The sequence below is a fragment of the Gopherus evgoodei genome, chromosome 2 (assembly GCF_007399415.2).
Source record: "Gopherus evgoodei ecotype Sinaloan lineage chromosome 2, rGopEvg1_v1.p, whole genome shotgun sequence".
NCBI classification, from domain to species: domain Eukaryota; kingdom Metazoa; phylum Chordata; order Testudines; family Testudinidae; genus Gopherus; species Gopherus evgoodei.
This window is the reverse complement of record NC_044323.1, coordinates 101,575,571-101,596,301: the sequence shown is the minus strand read 5'-3', so window position 1 is coordinate 101,596,301 and position 20,731 is coordinate 101,575,571. Positions and strand designations below refer to the sequence as shown.

The 20,731-nt window shown below is 40.3% G+C and overlaps 1 long non-coding RNA gene across 1 annotated transcript; it reads left to right on the top strand.

Moving 5' to 3' along the window:
- Nucleotides 1–5,650: 5,650 nt before the first annotated feature.
- On the top strand, nt 5,651–9,610 carry LOC115644914. The gene is made up of 3 exons (XR_003998628.1): nt 5,651–5,787; nt 6,001–6,008; nt 9,598–9,610. It is a non-coding gene; the product is annotated as an uncharacterized LOC115644914 (long non-coding RNA).
- The last annotated feature ends 11,121 nt before the right edge of the window (nt 9,611–20,731 follow it).

The window sequence follows — 20,731 nt, the reverse complement described above, 5'->3', positions numbered from 1 at the left end:
GACATCCTCTAAAGCCCACAGAGGGTTTTCCACACATCATCATTTAGTAAGGAAGAGACTTGAAGGGCTGAAGATAGGGATGGGTGGGTCAGAATTACACATCACCCCACATGGGTTTTACAGAGATTCCCAAACCATTTACAAGTACATTTGGCTCACTATGTCCAGTAAACTTCCCCCTGTTGAAGATTCACAGTTCCAAGGAAAGTCTAAAAGTGGACACAGATGACAAAGTTAGGGTGTAAGTACCATCTTAAATATAAAGCATTCACCCACTTTAGTGTAATTTGAAATACTAGGAATCTAGTTCAAGCATCTCAGCTGCCTTCCTAAAATTCTGTTTCCACTTGCCATATAACAAAGGGCACAGATTAATATCAGTACACAGCTTATATTTTTCTTATTGTGTTTCTATTCCCCACTCAGATTCCCTCTGTTGTGGGATGTAAATTTTACTGCTCTTGGTTATATTTCCACTAGTGTCCTTCAAAGAACTGGACAGCATTTAAATCACTTGGGGAAAGGGTATTGTGTTTTTTTAAGGCTCTCCTGTGAGTTTGGAATGGTGTCCAGAAGCACTGCCCCAGTAATAGCTAGAACAGGCATTGTCCTCAGTAACAGGACAAGGCACCATTGCTGTGCACCATTGCTGTGCAACTCTTCCAAATGTATTTTTGAAAGCCAATGGGACTACTCACATTTCTAAAGAAAGTCACATGCTAATGTACTTTGTTGGAACTGGGGTCTTAATGTGTTTGATAGTGCTGGTTCTATAGGTACCCTAGCTGTGGATGGCATAACAGGATAACCATTTACACAAATATCAGCGATTTGGGCTGACAGTAGTGAAAATATATTCATGATATTTGTACAAAGTACAAATTTTTTTGCATAGCAATAATCCCAGTCGTTACAATAATAAAACACAGCCAAGACTTATATTTATACCACATCACTCAATAAGGCAACAGTGACTGACAAAGATTGCCATATTTTTCTTTTCTAGGGGGTGCTGAAATCTCCTTCTACCCTTTTCTATTGCTCAAAGTGCCATTGTTGAGGTCTTTATCTAATTTAGGGCTCAGTTCAATAAAGTGACTTGACTTCTGTCATAAACAGATAGCTAAGGGTTAATGTCTCTTTCACCTGAAGCACCTGACCAGAGGACCAATCAGGAAACCGGATTTTTTCAACTTTGGGTGGAGGGAAGTTTGTGTCTGAGGTCTTTGTCTGTCTGCCTGCTTTCTCTGAGCTTTGGAGAAGTAGTTTCTGCTTTCTAATCTTCTGTTTCTAAGTGTAAGGCCAAAGAGATCAGATAGTAAGTTATATGGTTTCTTTTCTTTGGTATTTGCATGAATATAAGTGCTGGAGTGCTTTGATTTGTATTCTTCTTGAATAAGGCTGTTTATTCATATTTCTTTTAAGCAATTAACCCTGTATTTGTCACCTTTATACAGAGAGACCATTTGTATGTATTTTCTTTCTTTTTTATATAAAGCTTTCTTTTTAAAACCTCTTAAAGTTTTCTTTACTGGGAAATTTCAGGGAAATTGAGTCTGTACTCACCAGGGAATTGGTGGGAGGAAGAAATCAGGGGGAGATCTGTGTGTGTTGGATTTGCTAGCCTGATTTTGCATTCCCTCTGGGTGAAGAGGAAAGTGCTTTTGCTTCCAGGACTGGGAACAGAGAGGGGGAGTCACTCTGTTTGGATTCACAGAGCTTGTGTCTGTGTATCTCTCCAGGAGCACCTGGAGGGGGGAAGGGAAAAAGGATTATTTCCCTTTGTTGTGAGACTCAAGGGATTTGGGTCTTTGGGTCCCCAGGGAAGGTTTTTCAGGGGGACCAGAGTGCCCCAAAACACTCTAATTTTTTGGGTGGTGGCAGCAAGTACCAGGTCCAAGCTGGTAACTAAGCTTGGAGGTTTTCATGCTAACCCCCATATTTTGGACGCTAAGGTCCAAATCTGGGACTAGAGTTATGATAACTTCAGGTATTGTTGGTCTGAGTTCTAAAATCGTAAGCTCTTCTGGGCAGTGACCTTAATTTTTATATGGGTAAAACCCCATGTACACCAATGGTGTAATACAAATGCCTACAAAAACCTTGTCAACAGTTAGGCAGCTGCTATGCCAAGCTACTGTTATCATGCTGACTAATATTGTCTCATTTCCTTGTGTCTGCTCCCCAGCCTGTGTGTAAATACCACTTGTCTTTTGTTTTACCCTTAGATTCATACATTCCAAGGCCAGAAGAGACCACAGTGATCATATAATCTGACTTTCTGAATAACACAGGACATAGAATTTACCCAAAATAATTCTTTTTACTACAGTATATCTTTCAGCAAAATAAAATAAAATAAAATAAAATCTTGATTTAAAATTGGCAGTGATAGCTCATCTACCACAACCCTTGGTAAATTGTTCCAACAGTTAATTAACTTCACTGTTGAAAATCTACCTTATTTTCTATCTGAATTTGCCTAATTTTAATTTCCAGACATTGGATCTTGATATATCTTTATCTGCTGGATTGAAGAGTTTATTATTAAATATTTTTTCCCCATGTAGGTACTTACAGACTGTGATCAGATCACCCCTAAACCTTCTCGTTGTTAAAATAGACTGAGCTGCTTGAGTCTATCACTATTATGCATGATTTTCAATCCTTTAATCCTTCTCGTGGCTTTTCTCAGAACCCTATCCAATTTTTCAACATCCTTCTTGAATTGTGGATGCCAGAACTAGACACAGTATTCTGGCATCAGTGACACCAGTGTTTAATGCAGAGGTAAAATATCATCTATGCTCCTACTCAAGATCCCATTTATGCATCCAAGGATTGCATCAGCCCTTTTGGCCACAGCATCGCCTTGGGTACTCATGTTCAGCTGATTATCGACCATGATCCCCAAGGCTTTTTCAAAAGTCACTGCTTTTTAGGATAGAGTCCCCCATCCTGTAAGCATGGCCTAAATTCTTTGTTCCTAGAGGTATTCATTTACATTTGACTATATTAAAACACGTTATTTGCTTATGCCAAGCTTACCATGAGATTTTCTTACTAAGATTGTAGTCTCTTTGGGGCATGGACCATTTTTTTGTTCTGGGCCTGCACAGCTATGGTAAGTGTTTACCCCACTCAAAGCCTGACTACATAGAAAGAGCCTGCTAAGCCCATGATAGGCTGCACCTGAAGGGAAGTCAGGGCTGATAAGCTCTAACTGATGTTGAAACCCAGTTAGGCTGAAGCCAGCTGAGTTGGTATAAAACCAGGAAGTGATGAATGAAAAGTGGCTGCAGGAAGTCACTCCCTAGAGAGGAGGGAAGTTGAGAAGAGACAAGGTGGGGATCTGGGATAGAGTAAACTTTGGGATTCTGCCTGGGAATACAGACACTGGCAAGAATCCAAGAGGGGGTGAAATAGCCACAGGGAGCAGATGAAGTTCCAGTGGTAACCCAGAGTGGGGGCAGAGCTAGAGAAAAAAGGTAGGAAGGATCCCAGAGAAACAGCAATGGGGTCTGGGATTGGATAGACCATGGTTGCTAGTCATAGGGTTCTTGGACTGGAAGTTGGAGCCAGAGGCGGGCCCAGGTTCTCCTACCAGCCACCCAGGAAGTGGCACAGGTAGGCAGTGGATTGATAGATCACATGAAATAGTTCATACAGTGGGATTTTGATACCCCTTAAAGGAAAAGGGACAGTAATCTAGCTGGAGGGCCATGCCACAAAGAGGGAGTAACCTGAGTCTGGAGAGAGAGAAAGAGACCCTGGGGTGAGCAACTGATGGAGGGGTGTCAGACCAGTTGAGAGCTAATCTCCAGATGAGCGACAAGGAGGCACCCCAGTGGTGAATGTACACAACAGTGCCTAACACAAGGGGGGCCTAGTCCATCATTCTGATTCTTAGGCACTACTACAACACCACATAATGATAATTAATAAAGATTTTCAAAATTAATTTATCTAGAGAAGAAGGGGGGTTTTTTTGTTTTTTTTTTTTGCACGTCTCCAGTGCTAAAGACTAATTCATTACCAACGGGTTCTGAGTGAAGCTGGTAATTTATCAAGTCTACCAGAATAAGTATTTTAACATATACAAATAGTTACAGTTGAACTCAAATCATCTCTACTGTAGCAGATAAATAATAGGATTCTTAAAGAGAAGGGCTGTCTGCTCATCAATTGTCACTGATGGTTTTGCAGAATGGAGAACTGTATGATTTTGAATTTACTTAAGCAGTGTACAATTGGGCAAGGTTATATTTAGCACAGTTGAAAATGTAGTGAAGTTGGTGAGGAATCATTTGACATAAATAGAAGTAGGAATCACAGCTACAGATGGTTACAGTTGTAAACACAGCAGAGACCATAAATTACACTCCAGATAAAGAGGCTTTGTAGAACACATCTAGACAACTACAAAAGCTGAGACACAAAGCACTGAATAGTGGGTTTAATTGCAGACCCTGGAGTGCTCCCTGTATGACCTCTGATAACCTCATTTCTAGTCTGATACCCTTTTTCATCTCTGCAATGCTTCATGCAAGGCTGCTCAAGTAGGCTTGCAGTGTTCAGCTGATTAAGTAAATCATAGTGTACAGATCGCTGCAGCTGGTTTCCTCAGCCACCTGACCTACTTAAGGCTTATCAATTTATAAAGAAGAGGGAGAAAAATACAAGATGAAAAAAAAGTGGTTTCTAGAGGCACTGAGTTCTAATTTCCCAAGTGACGGCAAGTTTGTGTGGGTCTATTTCTTTCATTCTAATACACACCTGTTGAGAAAGAAAGAACCCAGTATGGTAATGTAGAAACATTAATCTCTCACACTGGATGCAAAGTATCAATTCAGGAAAGCATTTAGGTCTATGTTTAAGTCCATCCCTGTTCAGTAAAGTTATGTACCTACTTGCTTTGCTGAATAGGAGCTGGGCTACTGAATTAAGGCCTTTCTCAAGATGCCCTAAAAGTGTCTTTAATCTCCATGTTTTCTCCATCTCACAAGAAAAGCAGCACGTAAATATATATGGCTGTCTAGTTTTGCCTTAAGGAAACAAGAAAACATCATTTAAAGAGCCATGTGCACTTCCAGAACCAAGGGAAATGGATTGTATTTCATACAAGTCACCTCCAGCAATCTTCAATGCTTCCATATCACCCTGGAGAAAGCTACAGAGCTTCTGGGAGTGGTCATGGTTATGGCTGCTATTCCTAGAAGGGATGAGGTGCACATGGTACCTGGGGTTCCTGATGTAAGCAGAGTCAGGATGAGCTCTACCCTGACATCCGGTGGTGAATTGTGGCAAGTTGTGGAAAAGAACTTTAGGAACTGATCTTGTTTGCATAGGCACACCCACCTCACCTAGCATGAGCCCAAATGGTCACTTTGGCTGCTGTGGAACCCCCAGTTTCTCTGCTATTGGGGCAGGAAGAATAAAGTGTTGTTACCCTGATTATGTAAACTAAGGACAATGAAACTATTTTAATGACAGAGGGACTCGCCATCAACTGAGTAGCACTCGCTAGACAAGGGACATGGGTTCCAAAACCTAGTGAATTGGGAGAGGCTGGGGACAGGTGTTTGCTCCCTTTGAGGGCCTGAAATACCTATTGCACCTTCTCTCTCTACTGTGGAATATTGGAGCTAATTTTAATTCTATTAGGAGTCTAGTTACAGGCTGCTGAGCTGAATTGACTTTGGGCCAGTGGTGTACTAGCACTGAGGCTCCCTTACTACAAGCTGAAATCACTAAAGAGCTAAAATTACTGAGAGCTGAAATCACTGAGTGTTCTAGGGGGGCTGAAAATATGTTATGAGCAGCTGGTGGAGTAGAACAATTTGCAGGATGGCTGAAGTGGCTCGCAGGACAGCTGGTGGAGCAGCTCATGGTTAAGGCTACAGCAGAAGCCCATGGAGAGGCAGGACAGTCGGCCTTGGACCATGTAAGGTGCCCCTTAACACCACTTTGTGTGCATTCTTCCCCTCCCCCCCCCCCGAGGCTGGGAGGTAAAACTGAAGATAAACTTTTGAACTCTGGGGCTGCACAGACCAGGGACAGAGACTTTTGGGTTTTTGGACTTGTGGGTGATCTTTGGGTTGCTGAATTCAAGACACTTCTGGGGCTTAAGACCCTGAGGGGAAAAAGATACTGCCAAACTTACTTAGGGGGTGAGTGGGTCTTTTGCTCATGGTTTGTGTTATGAATCCTGTTTGTGGTGTTTCCCCAACATAATGCTGCATTTTTTCCCTCCTTTATTAAAAGGATTTTGCTACTCTCAGATTCCGTGCTTGCAAGAGGGGAAGTATTGCCTCTTAGAAGCGCCCGGGGGGTGGTATGTAGTTGTCCCAGGTCACTGGGTGGGGGCTTGAGACGGTTTTGCATTACGTTATTGAAACGGAACCCCTGGATACTGAACCTAGCTCTTGTTGCTGCCAACTCAGACAGGTACAAGGGTTACACCTAAATCCAAAGCTCTCTGTGAGGTGGTATCAGGAAGTCAACCAAGGGAGATGCAGCACCTCTGTCTGCTGTGGTTGGCACAAATCAAACAAAATCAAGTGCTTTTCTTTAAAGCCTTCACTTTATCAGTCTCCAGCCCTTTCACTAGAATGCCTTTACTCAAATCTCTGTGTTTAGTCTCAAGCACCTACAAACACAATAGGCTATAGAGCACTCCCAAACAATAGTTATCCGGGGTCTGGAGAGGTCTGAGGCCGTCAAACGACCAGGTTCAAATGCCCAGTTATGTGCCTATTGCTGGGAACTCCAAGAGCTATCCAGAAGGACAAATCCAAGTTCCTCAGTCCCCTCTACCCCTTTTATGTTAGTAACTGCTACAATTATAAGTAAGCAAGCACTTTTAAGTTGTTAGTTATAAAGATGTGTTTTTGCAGAGTTTGCAATCTTTTGGACCCTAACTCTTACACACCTCCTCCCACCCCCAGAAGTCAAATAAATATAGAGAGCGATTTCCTGTTTTTCACATAACCCCGCCTATCAGGGAGGATACAGTCAGGCCCACTCCTTGTGATCACACCTCCCTCCTTGTTTTGCCTTAGTTATGCTAAGGCTAGTGCAAAAGCCTTACAGGTGCTACTCTTGGCAATAAGCAAAATAATCAATATTCTATTCCAATCGTTGGAAGTGGTTTGGGCACCAGGCTGGTTGCTAAAAAATGCCCCATATCACACCCCCTTTTTCATTATTTTGTCATCTTTGACAACGTGTTTGGGGTTTTACTTTAGTGTTTTTAGACTGGTTGAGAACAAAGCTTTCTAAAAGTCAAATTACATAGTGCTGAAAATGTGCAACAGCAGAGCCATGAACTTCCCTGGTCATTCCAATCAATGTGCAGGCCTAATTATGATAATATAAATATCAGCATTATGAGCATTCTCTAATAACCGTTACAGGGGATATTTAAAAAATGCACAAAAGGACAGTTAAGCATCCAACACTCATTAATGGAAGTTAAGTGCCTATCTGCCCTGTGTGACTCTAGAAATCAGCCCATATCAGATACATCAAGCTAATCTGTCTATCCTGTCTGGGTGGGTATTTCACTCCATTGAAAGGATCTTCATGAATAAATAATGAGTGGTTTAATAGTGCTAATGGCTTTCTACCATACTGGGCCCTCCACATTTACCATTGTCCTTCTCCATCAAATCCATCCTTAACATCCATCTTTTATGGCCTCTTCTCTTTGGCCTGGTCTATGCTACAAGTTTATATCGAATTTAGCAGCGTTAAACCAAATTAACCTTGCACCCGTCCACACAACAAAGCCGTTTATATTGATATAAAGGGCTCTTAATACCGGTATCTGTAATACTCCCCAATGAGGGGAGTAGTGCTGAAATCGGTATTGCCATTTCGGATTACAGTTAGTGTGGCCACAACTAGACAGTATTGGCCTCCGTGAGCTATCCCACAGTGCACCATTGTGACCGCTCTGGACAGCAATCTGAACTCGGATGCACTGGCCTGGTAGACAGGAAAAGCCCCGCGAACTTTTGAATTTCATTTCCTGTTTGCCCAGCATGGAGCGCTGATTATCACAGGTGACCATGCAGTCCCAGAATAAAAAAAGAGCTCCAGCATGGACCGTACAGGAGATACTGAAGTTTATCTCTGTATGGGGAGATGAATCTGTTCTATCAGAACTCCGTTCCGATAGACGAAATGCCTAAGCATTTGAAAAAATCTCCAAGGCTATGACAGAGAGAGGCCACAACAGGGACTCAACACAGTGCTGCGCAGGACTGGCTCCAGGCACCAGCTTATCAAGCAGGTGCTTGGGCGGCAACTCCGGAGTGGGGTGGCACTTTCAGGTATTCGGCAGCAATTCGGCGGAGGGTCCCTCACACCCACTCGGAGCGAAGGACCTCCAGCTGAATTGCCGCTGATCGCGATCGTGGCTTTTTTTGGGGGAGGTAGCAAAACCCCTGGAGCCGGCCCTGGTGCTGCGTGAAACTTAAGGAGCTAAGACAAGCATAATGGAAAGCCAAAGAATCAAATGGATCCTCATGGAGGGAGGGAGGAAAGGGGGGACTGGGGACTCTAGCTATCCCACAGTTCCTGCACTTTCCAAAAATCATTTGCATTCTTGGCTGAGCTCCCAAAGCCCGAAGGGCAAAAAACATTGTCGCAGGTGGTTAAGGGTATGAGCTCCCAAAGCCCGAAGGGCAAAAAACATTGTCGCAGGTGGTTAAGGGTATATGTCATCAACACCCCCCCCATGTGAAAGAAAAGGAAAAAAAATCATTTCTCGCCTTTTTTCAATGTCACCGCATGTCTACTAGATGCTGCTGGCAGATGCGGTGCTGCAGCGCTAAATAGCAGCATCCCTTCCCCTCTCCTCCCCAATGGCAGACAGTGCAATATGACTGTTATCTGTCATCATCCCATGAGTGCTCCTGGCTGGCCTCGGTGAGGTCAGCCAGGGGCGCCTGGGCAAAAATGGGAATGATTCTCAGTCATTCCCTTCTTTAAGCTTTGTCTCCTGGAGATTCAGTTCTGCCTGGAGTGTCATAGCAGCTGGAGGCTGCCTTTCCCCTCCCCCCCCCGCCATTTAATGTCTGATGGAGATTCAGTCCTGCCTGGAATATCATAGCAGCTGTAGGCTGCCTCCTCCCCACCCCCTTTTAATCTCTGAACGCAGATGCAATAAAGTCAGTTTCTTATTCATGCATTCTTTAATACTTCATCACACAAATGGAAGGATAACTGCCACGGTAGCCCAGGATGGGTGGGGGAGGAGGGAAGCAATGGGTGGGGTTGTTGCAGGGGCACCCCCGAGAATGGCATGCAGCTCATCATTTCTGCAGGATGTCTGGGGATCTGACCTGGAGAGACTCTTTGCCTCTCTGGTTCTTTAGTAGACTTGCCTGATGTTCTAGGCAGGACTGACTCTACCTTTAGACAAAACTTAAAGAAGAGAATGACCTGGGGAGTCATTCCTACTTTTTTCCATGAGCCCCCGGCTGACCTCAGCAAGGCCAGCCAGGAGCACTCATGACAGCAGTAGATGGTACAATATGACTGGTAACCGTCTCTGCTAACTTGCGAAGGCAAGTGAATGCTGCTGTATAGCACTGCAGTACTGCATCTGTCAGCAACATCCAGTAGACATACGGTGACACTGAAAAAGGTCTGAATGGGCTCCATGCTTGCCGTGCTATGGTGTCTGCCAGGGCAATTCAGGGAAAAGGGCGCAAAATAATTGTTTGCTGTTGCTTTCATGGAGGGAGGATTGACTGACTACATTTACCCAGACTCACCCGCAACACTGTTTTTGCCCCATCATGCATTATGATCTCAACCCAGAATTCCAATGAGTGGGGGGAGACTGCAGGAACTATGGGATAGCTAGGGGATAGCTACCCACAGTGCAACACTCCGGAAATCGACGCTAGCCTTGGTACATGGACACACACTACTGAATTAATGTGCTTAGTTTGGCCGCGTGCACTCGACTTTATACGATCTGTTTCCAAATACCAGTTTCTGTAAAATCGGAATAATCCCGTAGTGTAGACATACCCTTCATATATTTAATTATTCGATCATCTTTAAGATGATCAGGGGACTTCGAAAAATTGGAACATTGGATGTGGGATGTCTCTGAAAAAGGAAACATGTTATGCATGCTTGTAAAGTGACATATTAGGTTGCTATATAAATGTTCTGAATTAATAATAGTCAATAATAAACATCAGGAAAGGCTCAATAGACTAATACCTACATTCACTAAAGCCATTGGTTCACATTTCATCAAGAAGTCTCCTGCCAAGTATCTCATGTTTTACATCATATTTCTTCATTTAGTATGCTCATCACGCTCCTGCAACCCTGCTGAAGCCTCACATATTATTGGGGTTGCAGGGAGCCAGGAAGGCTTCCAGCACAAATCTTCTTCCACCCACTGTATGCCACAGTGACAGCTGTTCCCACTTGAGAGCAGATGCCAGGAGTAAGCCAGAACTAGTTGTCTTGCTTGCTCATCTCCAAACTTTCAGCAGTAGTAGCCTCAACGTCTCACTTAGCTACAGGAAAACAGCCAGAACTGTGGAATGGGATGTGGAGAGACAGCAGTCTCTCTATATGGAAAGCGCTCAATGGAGAAAAGAGACAAGTGGGGAAAGAGAAACAGGTTTTGGGAGGACAATGGATTGAAGACACTTAAAACTGGAGAGGAACAATGGGGAAGAGAGTCATGACTGGGTGTGGGGGAGAAGTAAAAAAATGGGATGAGAAAAGAAAGGATAAGGATTGGGAATGTTATATTGCTTGACTACAGAGCATGCATTGTAAAGATGTCTGTCCCCAGGCCATATGAAATCACAGGTGAATGTACCATGGAGCAGAAGAGATGTGGGCAAGACAGAGGTGAGGGCTGGAGCTGGGTCTTATACAATTTTCATTGGCCTTGGTGGTTTTGTTGGACACATCCTAAAAGCCACCACATGACTGGTGTTCTTGATGGTCATATCAGCAAAGAGGCCAAGGACTGGATGTGCCATCCATACAGAGCTGTTATCCCTAGAGATACTCTGTTCAGATCAGGGTTGAAGCACATGTCAGTGGGATAGTGCAGAGACAAAATGTGTACTGCAGCAGTCCTGTGCTAAGTCTCTTTTAGGGAGAGAACTTCAATATTTAGAGCTGTCAGTTGAGCAAATTCTTGGAGTGCCATCCGCAGCTGGTGTAGGTCAGTGCAACTCTATGGACTTGAGGGGAGCAATGCTGAGTGCCATCATACCAAGATCTGGTCCTACATACATTTCTGGTTGGGGATGAATAAACCTACTTAAAATATTTCACTGAGCCTTTATTCTGATGATGAAGCATCAGCTCCCAGTGCTGGGAAATGATATTCACATTCACACACACACACCCTATCTTCCTGCAGCCTGTTAAATGCAAGGGGGAATAGATTTTTAGGGCCCAGATGTAATCACCTTGCACACAGGAGAAATCCATTTGACTTCACGTAAGGTGATCACAGTTTCAACCTTTCTCCCTTACTGTTTTTCTCCTCAGTGTAAGCTCTTTGGGGCAGGGGCTGTCTTTTCGCTCTCTGAGTATATACGGCTTAGCATAAGGAGATCCAGGTCCATGACGGGGACTCCTATGTGCTATGGTCAAAAACAATAATAATTTAACATTAGGCTTCTCCCTCCCCCTTTTTTTTTTTTTTTTTTTTTTTTTTTTTGACAAGACAAGACATGAAGGGGCAGGTCCTCAGCTGGTGTAAATTGTCAGAGCTCAGGGGAGGATCTGCCTAGAAGGTTTCCCCCCCAATCAGCCTGCCTTCAATCTTCTTTTCTCCTTTCACCTTGTCCTCTCTTCTTAACAAGCTACACTGTGTTCCTTTAACCAGCCTCCAAGTTGGGGAGTAAAAAATTAGGCTTACAATAACCGACAGGATTGAGTGATGCACAGAAAATGACTATGGGGAGAAAAGGAGGAAGAACACATCTAAAGAAAGACCAAGAAAGTTAGACAAACAAAACAACCTATCCTCAAAAATTTGATCAGCAGTTTTGTTTTGCATCATCTCAAACACACAGCTTGCTTTTTGCCTTGGCATTTGGCTGGTTGTGTGAATATGAAAATCAAACTTGTAACAAAATACATTTGGCTGTAGTGATTCAAGTCTGATCATTCAGATGATTTTTACGATAATCTTGATGAAAATACATATTCTAGAGGCAAATTCACTAGTAATACCCATTTTAGTTTGAAAAGCTATTTTGTGACATACTGTGCTGTATGCCTGATTAATCTCAGGGGTTGAATAATTCACGTCCATTATAAAATGGACCCTCTCAAATTCCTGGAGTTCTACACAGGCATCAGCCATCACAGCAGCTTTAGAGATCATTTTGCTCAACTAGAAATAACTTGGTGTACTGTTTTAAGAGTATGGTGTTTTCATTTGTATCACAGTGCTAATAACTTCTTCTATTGAAACCTATTATTACATCTCTCTAAACCAAAGAAATGGTGGAAATAACTGACTTAATTGGTCAAAGAGGGAAGGTTTTCAGTCATTTCAACTTCACCTCTGCAGCACTAAAAATATATGCATTTATCCTGCAGCAAAGAACTGCAAGATATTAACCAGAGGACTGTTAATCCTACCACTTAGAGAGTTTGTGAGCATGCATCAGTAATAATATTCTCCAATTGGAAGCTGTGATAGATGGAGATAATTTATCATAAGTAAAATGAATACAGATAATTGCAAGGCAAAAAATAGATTAATTTAAAATTTCTTTGCTTAGCATGAGAGACTCAGAGAAATTAGATCTAGAAAAGACCTGTTAGATCATGCAATTCATTTCCCTTCTGTGAAGTATATTCTCAAACATTTGTCCAGCCAAGTTTTTAATGACTCAAGCAGTGGGACATCTACCCCAATCTTCTCATTTGGAGATATTTCCTAATATTGTACCTAAATTATCTTTAGCTTGATTTTATCCCATTACTCCTGCTTTTACCCCTATCAGCCTTAAGAAATCATCTCCTTTCCTGGGGCCAAATTCTGCTTGCCTAACTCATGCTGAATAACACCTTACTTCACATGCAGTCACACTGAAGTAAACAAAGCTACTCCTGGGGTGAGCTACAACCCTGTGCTCGTAAGAGTGATAGAATCTGTCTCCTGGATGTTCACACGGACTGCAAACACTGGTCGAGATTTCTCTCACCTCTCTTAGTCCCCTCAATCATTGTTTAGCCAAGCTATAATCACTTCTTTTCATTTTTCTATATAAGATCGCTCAGTCCCTTCATAATTTAAATGTTATTAATACAAAAACAAACATTATTTTGAGATAAACATTTTAAAAACAAACAGGAGGTAGGATTTTCAGTGTTAGCCAATGCCAAGTGCTTTTCAGAATCCCACCCTAGCTGTTAAAAACTGCAGAAAAGGGAAAAAGCTACACCTCCTGGGTTAAATGCCTACCAACCTCTCTGTTTCCCATCATCTCATTTTTTCTCAATAATGTAGTACAGGGATACTAGCTGACAATAACACAGTGCACTTACAGGACTGATGCACCTCTCATTGTATTAAAAAAATAAAAAAAATCCCCAAAAATTCAGCCAGTAGCAGACACCTTCCAGATAGTTACAATTCTGACAAAATTATAAGCAATAGAAAACAGGATCTTACAATGGGAAGTGTCTGTCAACCCTAATAATAAATGGAACTACCAATCCTGCCCATAATACCACTGCACTATGGATATCCTTGCTAACAGGGAGTAATTATGTGAATATGGACAATATTTGATACTTACATCCACAAAGGAGTCAAATCAATAGGGTTGTAAAGAAGGTAGATTTAATTGTTCAAAGAATATCATGAACACCAGGATAATATCTGCTAGTTTTTATGCAATCCAAATCACTGACCAAGCTCTATGCTAAATTTTATTTTAATTTGAAATCAGTCAATACGTTTTCCAGACATAGCTGTTGATATATCACATCAGCCTGTAAATAACCTGCTACGTCTGGCTTAGACTGAGAATTAAATGTCATTTCCTATTAATAGAGTATCTGTTATGACTCAGATTAATAATGCACCACAGTGGTCACGAAACATTCATTAAAGCTTTTGTTCAGTTGATTAGTTGAAAGCCTGTTTTGACTTCTTAATTATCATCACTAAAGACCTTTGGTAAGAATAAAGTAATGTACAGTTAATGTCTCCTCTGTTCAGTTGCCTAGCAGTATTGTTATGTGCTGGTAGCACACAATTCTTAGGCAAGTTTGATGATATTAATTTTTCTTTCCGTGAATACATTTTTCCTTCAAATATCATGTTTCCTCTAGCAGGCATATCTGAACATGTATTCTGATCCAAAACAAATGTAGCTGTAGCTTTTGTGATGTTGGACATCTGTCCTCTCAGAACTGGAATCAAGCTACTTACAGATCACAATAGTCTTCAAGGGTATTCCTCTAGCCATGGACCCAAACTACTCACAGCTGTCTCAAACTCAGCTGGAAGGACTCCCTGTGATATGAGAGGGTTAAAAGGAAAACCCTGAAGGCACAATGCTTTTAACATTCACTACCATCCTTACAATCACTTGGCCACCCACCTAAATTACAGAGGTTGGCTCCTTGATAATCCTGTCTTCATTAGGATGCAAGTCTTACCAAACGTGAGATGCAGAAAGATGTAAATAAGTGCATGGGAACACAATTGAAACTTAGGTTCTAATGATCCATTAAATCCTTAAAATCTACAACCTCTCAAACAGTAGTGTGCTGCTAGTTCTCTGTCATTATTTCTCCTTGGTGATAGGGATCTTACTGACATTTAGAGAATTCACCTCTTAGCTCTTCTGTGTTGTACAATCCACCATTGTGCTCTCTTAGTATTTTTGGCTGTATTGATATTCAGTAATATGAAGTCTTCCAGTTAACACTCTGTGGTTTTTAGATAAGTTTCTGGAAGCTTGGTTTCACTTTCATCATGATTTTCCAAGTTGTTACTTCAACTCACTGAGAAACTCCTATACAATGTTTCATTTTTATTTGCTCATTTTTCCCTCAGAGTCTAAAAATGAAGATATTGAGACAAACTGGGTGAGGCCAGCTGGTTTAAACATTGACTGATCTATCAAAGCTAACTGGTCAAATGTGTAGGAATAGCAACAGGTGATAATAAGGGGTCTATTATCTGAAAAGATAATAGACCTCTTATTAAAGATCTGATTCTGAAAAGAACTTATACACATGAGTAAGAAAGTAAATAGCTTCATTGACTTCAGTAGGAGTGGTCACCTGCTTAAAGTTACATGCACTTAAGTATTTTCTGGAATTGGGAGGTCTATCTGAGCTGCATCTGTTTTCATTGGTCACTATCCAAGCAAATCTAGATAGGTTCACTCAGGCTCAATTGTTAGAAATAGCCAGACTGGATTTGATTTATGTAACACCTCTATTAAACAGTGTATATTTTATAAACTTTCTTTTCATTGAAAATGGGCATGCTAATCAGGTGTGATAAAACACTCTGGATGTTGATACAAAGGGAGAATTTAGGCTTTTCCATAACTCTAAAAACGAGCCAACTTATTTTATATTAAGCAGCATTTCTTCAGAATTTTTAATTAGCATATTGAGCAACATTTTAGAAAACCTTATTTAATTATTTGATTTGTGGTTCACCAAAAACACACATTATGTATTCCTATTTATATCTCATTCTCTACATTACTCCTGGGGGAATCAGAACTCATGTTATCCGCAGATTTCTTTGCTTCACCACATGAAAATGACTTCTCAGGAGAAGCAAAGAAAAGCTGCAAGAATGGTCACTCACTCCTTCCCAGTAGCCTGGAGCAGCCAGTGGAGACAAATCAGCACGGGGAAGGGGATGCAAGCAAGTGAAAGAGAGACTGTCCCTCTGGCTCACTATTCAGTGCACCTGGGGTGGAGGGGCAGGACTTCAGGGTGTTTGGAGGTAGGGGGTGTGGAAGGCTCTGTCCCTTCAGGCAGAGCATAATGTAGCAGCCTGCCTGCTTAGTTGTTCCCATTGTTGAAGCTGAATAGTTCCCATTCTTAGTGAATTCCCCCAGGAGCATAAGTTTTAAGGTTTCTTTACATTACTAGAGTGGTGTAAAGGATCCTTATTATAAATGACAGTATGGCCTTATAGATGCTTATGGTGCTTTCGAACTGCTCTAAAAAAAATTTTACTGAAAAATTTTACTATTGAAATATGCTCCATGAACTGTTTACTACTGACCTTTCTGAGATGGCCAGCAGCCAATAAAAATTGTGAGTTTGATTCCGCAGTCCCCACTTGCTCGTCAGTTGCCTATCATGTAAAACTGAACATACAGCTGCATATATTTGGTGACCAATATCTAGAAATAAAGAGTCAAACCTAGCTACATTACTATTAGATGAAAAGAGACTTTGGGGATTTCCTTCAATACTCCCACTCCCATTCTCCATCTATTGTATTGTAGTTTCAATAAATTACCAAAGTAATTGAAACTGGTGTGATTATATTACATTATTTAGACAAATAAAATATGCAGAATTTTAAAATACTGTGCACAGAATTTTTAATTTTTTAGTACAGAATTTAAGTTTTTGGCACAGAATTCCCCCAGGAGTACTATATCGCAAGAGAACTGGCAAATTGAGGGATGTGGCAGAACAGTTTTTAAATTACAGCTGTCACACTGTATTGTTTTGAGCTGAAAAGTGTAGAGGAGAAAAACACTCCTGTTATAGCTGTGGTATATTTGAAATTATGGAATAAATTAGATTAGCAAATCTGAAATGAAGCCTGTGCCAGCCTGTTGTGGGATCTCAAAAATTCAGTACATCCATGAAGCCCTATTCCCCTCTCAGTTTAAACCACCACCAAAAATGTTGTTTCAGACCTCTAGACTTCACATCGTATTTTTATCCAATTGTTGTCTTACTGTTTGATCATTAGCTAATCAGAGCAAAAACTGTGCCTACCTGTGTATCTTGTATAGCACCAAATTGGGACTTATCAGATGATAAATGATGTAATTAAGATGTAAAATTTCTGTGGTGAGTGGATAGAATCTGCTATGGAATATGAAAAACAGAAAAGTTCAATGGTAGCTTATTGAGGCAAATTCTGTGCTGGTGTAGACCAATGAAGTCAATGAAATTACACTAGCAGAGAATTTGCTTGTAAGCTCATTGGGTCAGAACGTTTTTTTTGTTGTTGTTGTGTGTGTAGCATAACAAGGTACTGGTCTAGGCAATATTCAGTACCAATAAATAAGCAAAATTAGAATTAGTATTGCTATTTTCCTATAAGAAAAAGAGGGAAAATGGTAATATCTGTGTTCTGTGAAATCAGTTGCAGCTGTACTACTTTGTAAAATCTTTAACGACTTCATGCTTTCTTTAACAGTGTTTCACAATCTAGCTGACAAGACCGTGTATACTTTGGGGACAGATGTATTTTTAATACTTAAGACTTTACTTTTCTAATGTTATCCAGTAGCATGTGCGTATTTTGCACATGTATTTTCAATTTCCTCCACACCTTTAGAACAGAGCTGTGCGAATAATTCATTTCACTTCAGTAGCTGTACAAAGAAAAAAGTCATTTCAGGTTGACCCAAAACAATTTTTTTTTAATGTTTTGGTGAACTGAAAGGTAGAAAAAATTGTTCTAAATAAAATAAAATCCTTTATTTTATCTGAAAAAATCCATTTAATTGTTGAGCTTGTTTCATCTTTTACTTATTGTTAATACAGATGACGTACATATCCAACTGATAAGTCATTTCACACTGAAAAACCAAAAGGTTTCATTTAGAAAAATGTAAAAACAAAACTAATTTTTTTCAGATTTTTTTTTAAGCCAGAACAATTTAGGGAATTCTACATGAATTTGTGAAATGTTTCAGTTGATAGAAATCTACACTTTGGGGGCGGGGCACGGAGCTGAAACATTTCTCCCAGCTCTATTCTAGAACTCCACCACACTTTAAATTCCATTTCTCCGTAAAGCACTTGGACCTTTCTTCTGGAATTCCAAGAGATATGTTTCTAGATACTTTGGTAAAAGAGGGACCAAAACAACACTTTTGGAGATTTTTTCTGTTTTTGTTTTGCTTGGTTTTTATTCAAAATTTTATCTAACTTTGCAAAATTTAACAAAAACTTGGGGGAAGGGAATCTGTCAAAGTTTTTCCTGATTTTTTTTTTTCAAATTTGATATCACTCAAAGAATGATTGGGATTCTGAAGTTGATGGGCAATGCTCCACTGCTGATGGTGCATATTGGCATTAATAACATTATGTTGTAGGATATTTCACATACTACAGTCTAACTCAGAATATTACTGAAGAAAAGGAATAACCAAGTGATCTTTTCAGAGAGCAAAAGATTCTGGAAGTGAGCTGGCTAGGTAAATAATGTATGTGGAAGTTTTTTTGTGGAACATTGATTCACCTTCATTGAAGGGAGAGGGATGTACAGTTTGGATAGCCTCCCTTTCAGTAAATGGGGAAACAAACTTTTCAAGAACCGGCTGGCTAGGGTGGTCAGAAACATGAAACAAATATCAAAAGGGAAGGGTAAAAAGAGGGAAGATGTGAGCACTCATTTAACATAAAATCCAGATATTGAGAACAAAGTTAATCAAGAAACCAAAGGACATGAAGAAAATACATTATTTAACTGCCTGTACACCAGTGCTAGGTGCCTGGGTAACAAACAAGTGGAATTGGAACTGATAATTGATTAGCATAAATTCAAACTAGTTGGTATTATTGAAACCTGGTGGGATGATTTGCATGACTGGATGTTAGCTCTATAGTTTAATCTATTTAGGAAGGATTAAGTAAGCACAAGAGAAGGAGAAGGAGTGGAGCTCTATGTCAAAGATGGCATTACCTGCTTCCAAGTCACTGACAACTGAGAAGAAAATGATCTTGAATGTTTATGGATCAATGTCCTAACAGAAAAAGCAAAAGACAATGGTATTAGTCTATTACTAATTGGAAATATTAGAATTGTCAATAATAAAGCAGAAAAGTTGGAAGTATTCAATAAATATTTCTGTTCTGCATATGGGAAAAAAAGAGATGGTGTAACATCATGATGATGATGAAACAATTTCCTTTCCAATGAAAACAATGATGAGTCCGGTGGCACCTTAAAGACTGTTAATCTTTAAGGTGCCACCGGACTCCTTGTTGCTCTTGTGGATATAGACTAACACAGTTACTTCTCTGATACTTGACTCCATTCCAATAGTAACTCAGGATGATGTTAAACAGCAGTTACTAAAATCAGATATATTTTAAATGAGCAGATCTGGAAAACTTGCACCCAGGAGTTTAAAAAACTGGCTGAGGAGCTCGCTGAAAAATTAATGTTGATATTCAGTAACTCTTGGAACACCAGGGAAGTTCCAGAAGGCTGGAAGAAAGCAAATATTTTGCCACTATTTAAAAAGGGTAAATGGGATGACTTAGGCAATTATAGGTTTATCAGCCTGACATTGAACCCAGACAAGATAACGGAATGGCTGACATGAAAGATCCAATAAATAAATAATTAAGGGATGATAATATAATTAATACTCATCAACAGAGGTTTGTGGAAAACAGATCCAATCAAACTTTTTTTTTCCCCTTTTTTAAACAAGATTACAAGTTTGGTTGCTAAAGGGAACAGTGTTGATGTAATAGATTTCTGTAAGACATTTGTCTTGTTACCACAGGATATTTTGATTAAAAAGCTACCAAGTGTAACATGGCAAACAATAGGTCTCAAAATATAACTAAATAGAAAATCATGATTGAATGGTGATCCCTGGTTACATAAACAGGGGAATCTATAGTAGGAGTAGGGCGGTTATATTACATCTGTATTTCAAACTGGTGCTACTGCTGCTAGAATACTGTATCCAGTTCTAGTTTCCATAATTCAAGAAGGATATTGATAAATTGGAGAGGGTTTGGAGAAGAGCCAGAAGAATGATTAAAAGGTTTGGAACATGCCTTATAGTGAGACTCAAAACACTCAAAAAAAAAAAAAAGACTCAGAGAAGGTTAAGGGGCAACTTGATCACAGTCTCTAAGTACCAACATGGGGACAAATATTTAATAATGTTCTCTTCAGTCTAGCAGACAAGGGTATAAAGATCCAGTGGCTGTAAGTTGGAACTAGACAAATTTAGACTGGAAATAAGATGTACATTTTTAACAGGGAGGGTAATTAACCATTGGAACAAGGGTTGTGGGGAATTCTCCATCACTGGCAAATTTTAAAAAGCAAGATTGGATTTTTTTTCTCTGAAAGATCTGCTGTAGTGAAAAAAAACTGGGGAAGTTCTATGGCCTACGTTATATAGGAGGTTAGACCTAGATGTCACAGTGGTGCCTCCTAGCCTCGGAAAAAAAATTAAAATAATTTAACAAGCTCTGTTAGAAACCTTCAAACGTAAAGATAACAAAGGAACTGCAATTACCTACCTACCTCCCTCAAATGGCCAGCAGAACCTTAATTAATTAAGCAATTTAAAATAAAAATGCTTTCAGATATTGAGATGACAAGAGCTACCAAAGTGTACAAAATTATTAGTATTATTATTTACCTGATTATTATTGATCTCAGTGTTTTTTTCTGCCTTTCCTACTTCTTGCCCTGGATCTTACACAGTATATTTAGCAATGATAGCCCCAA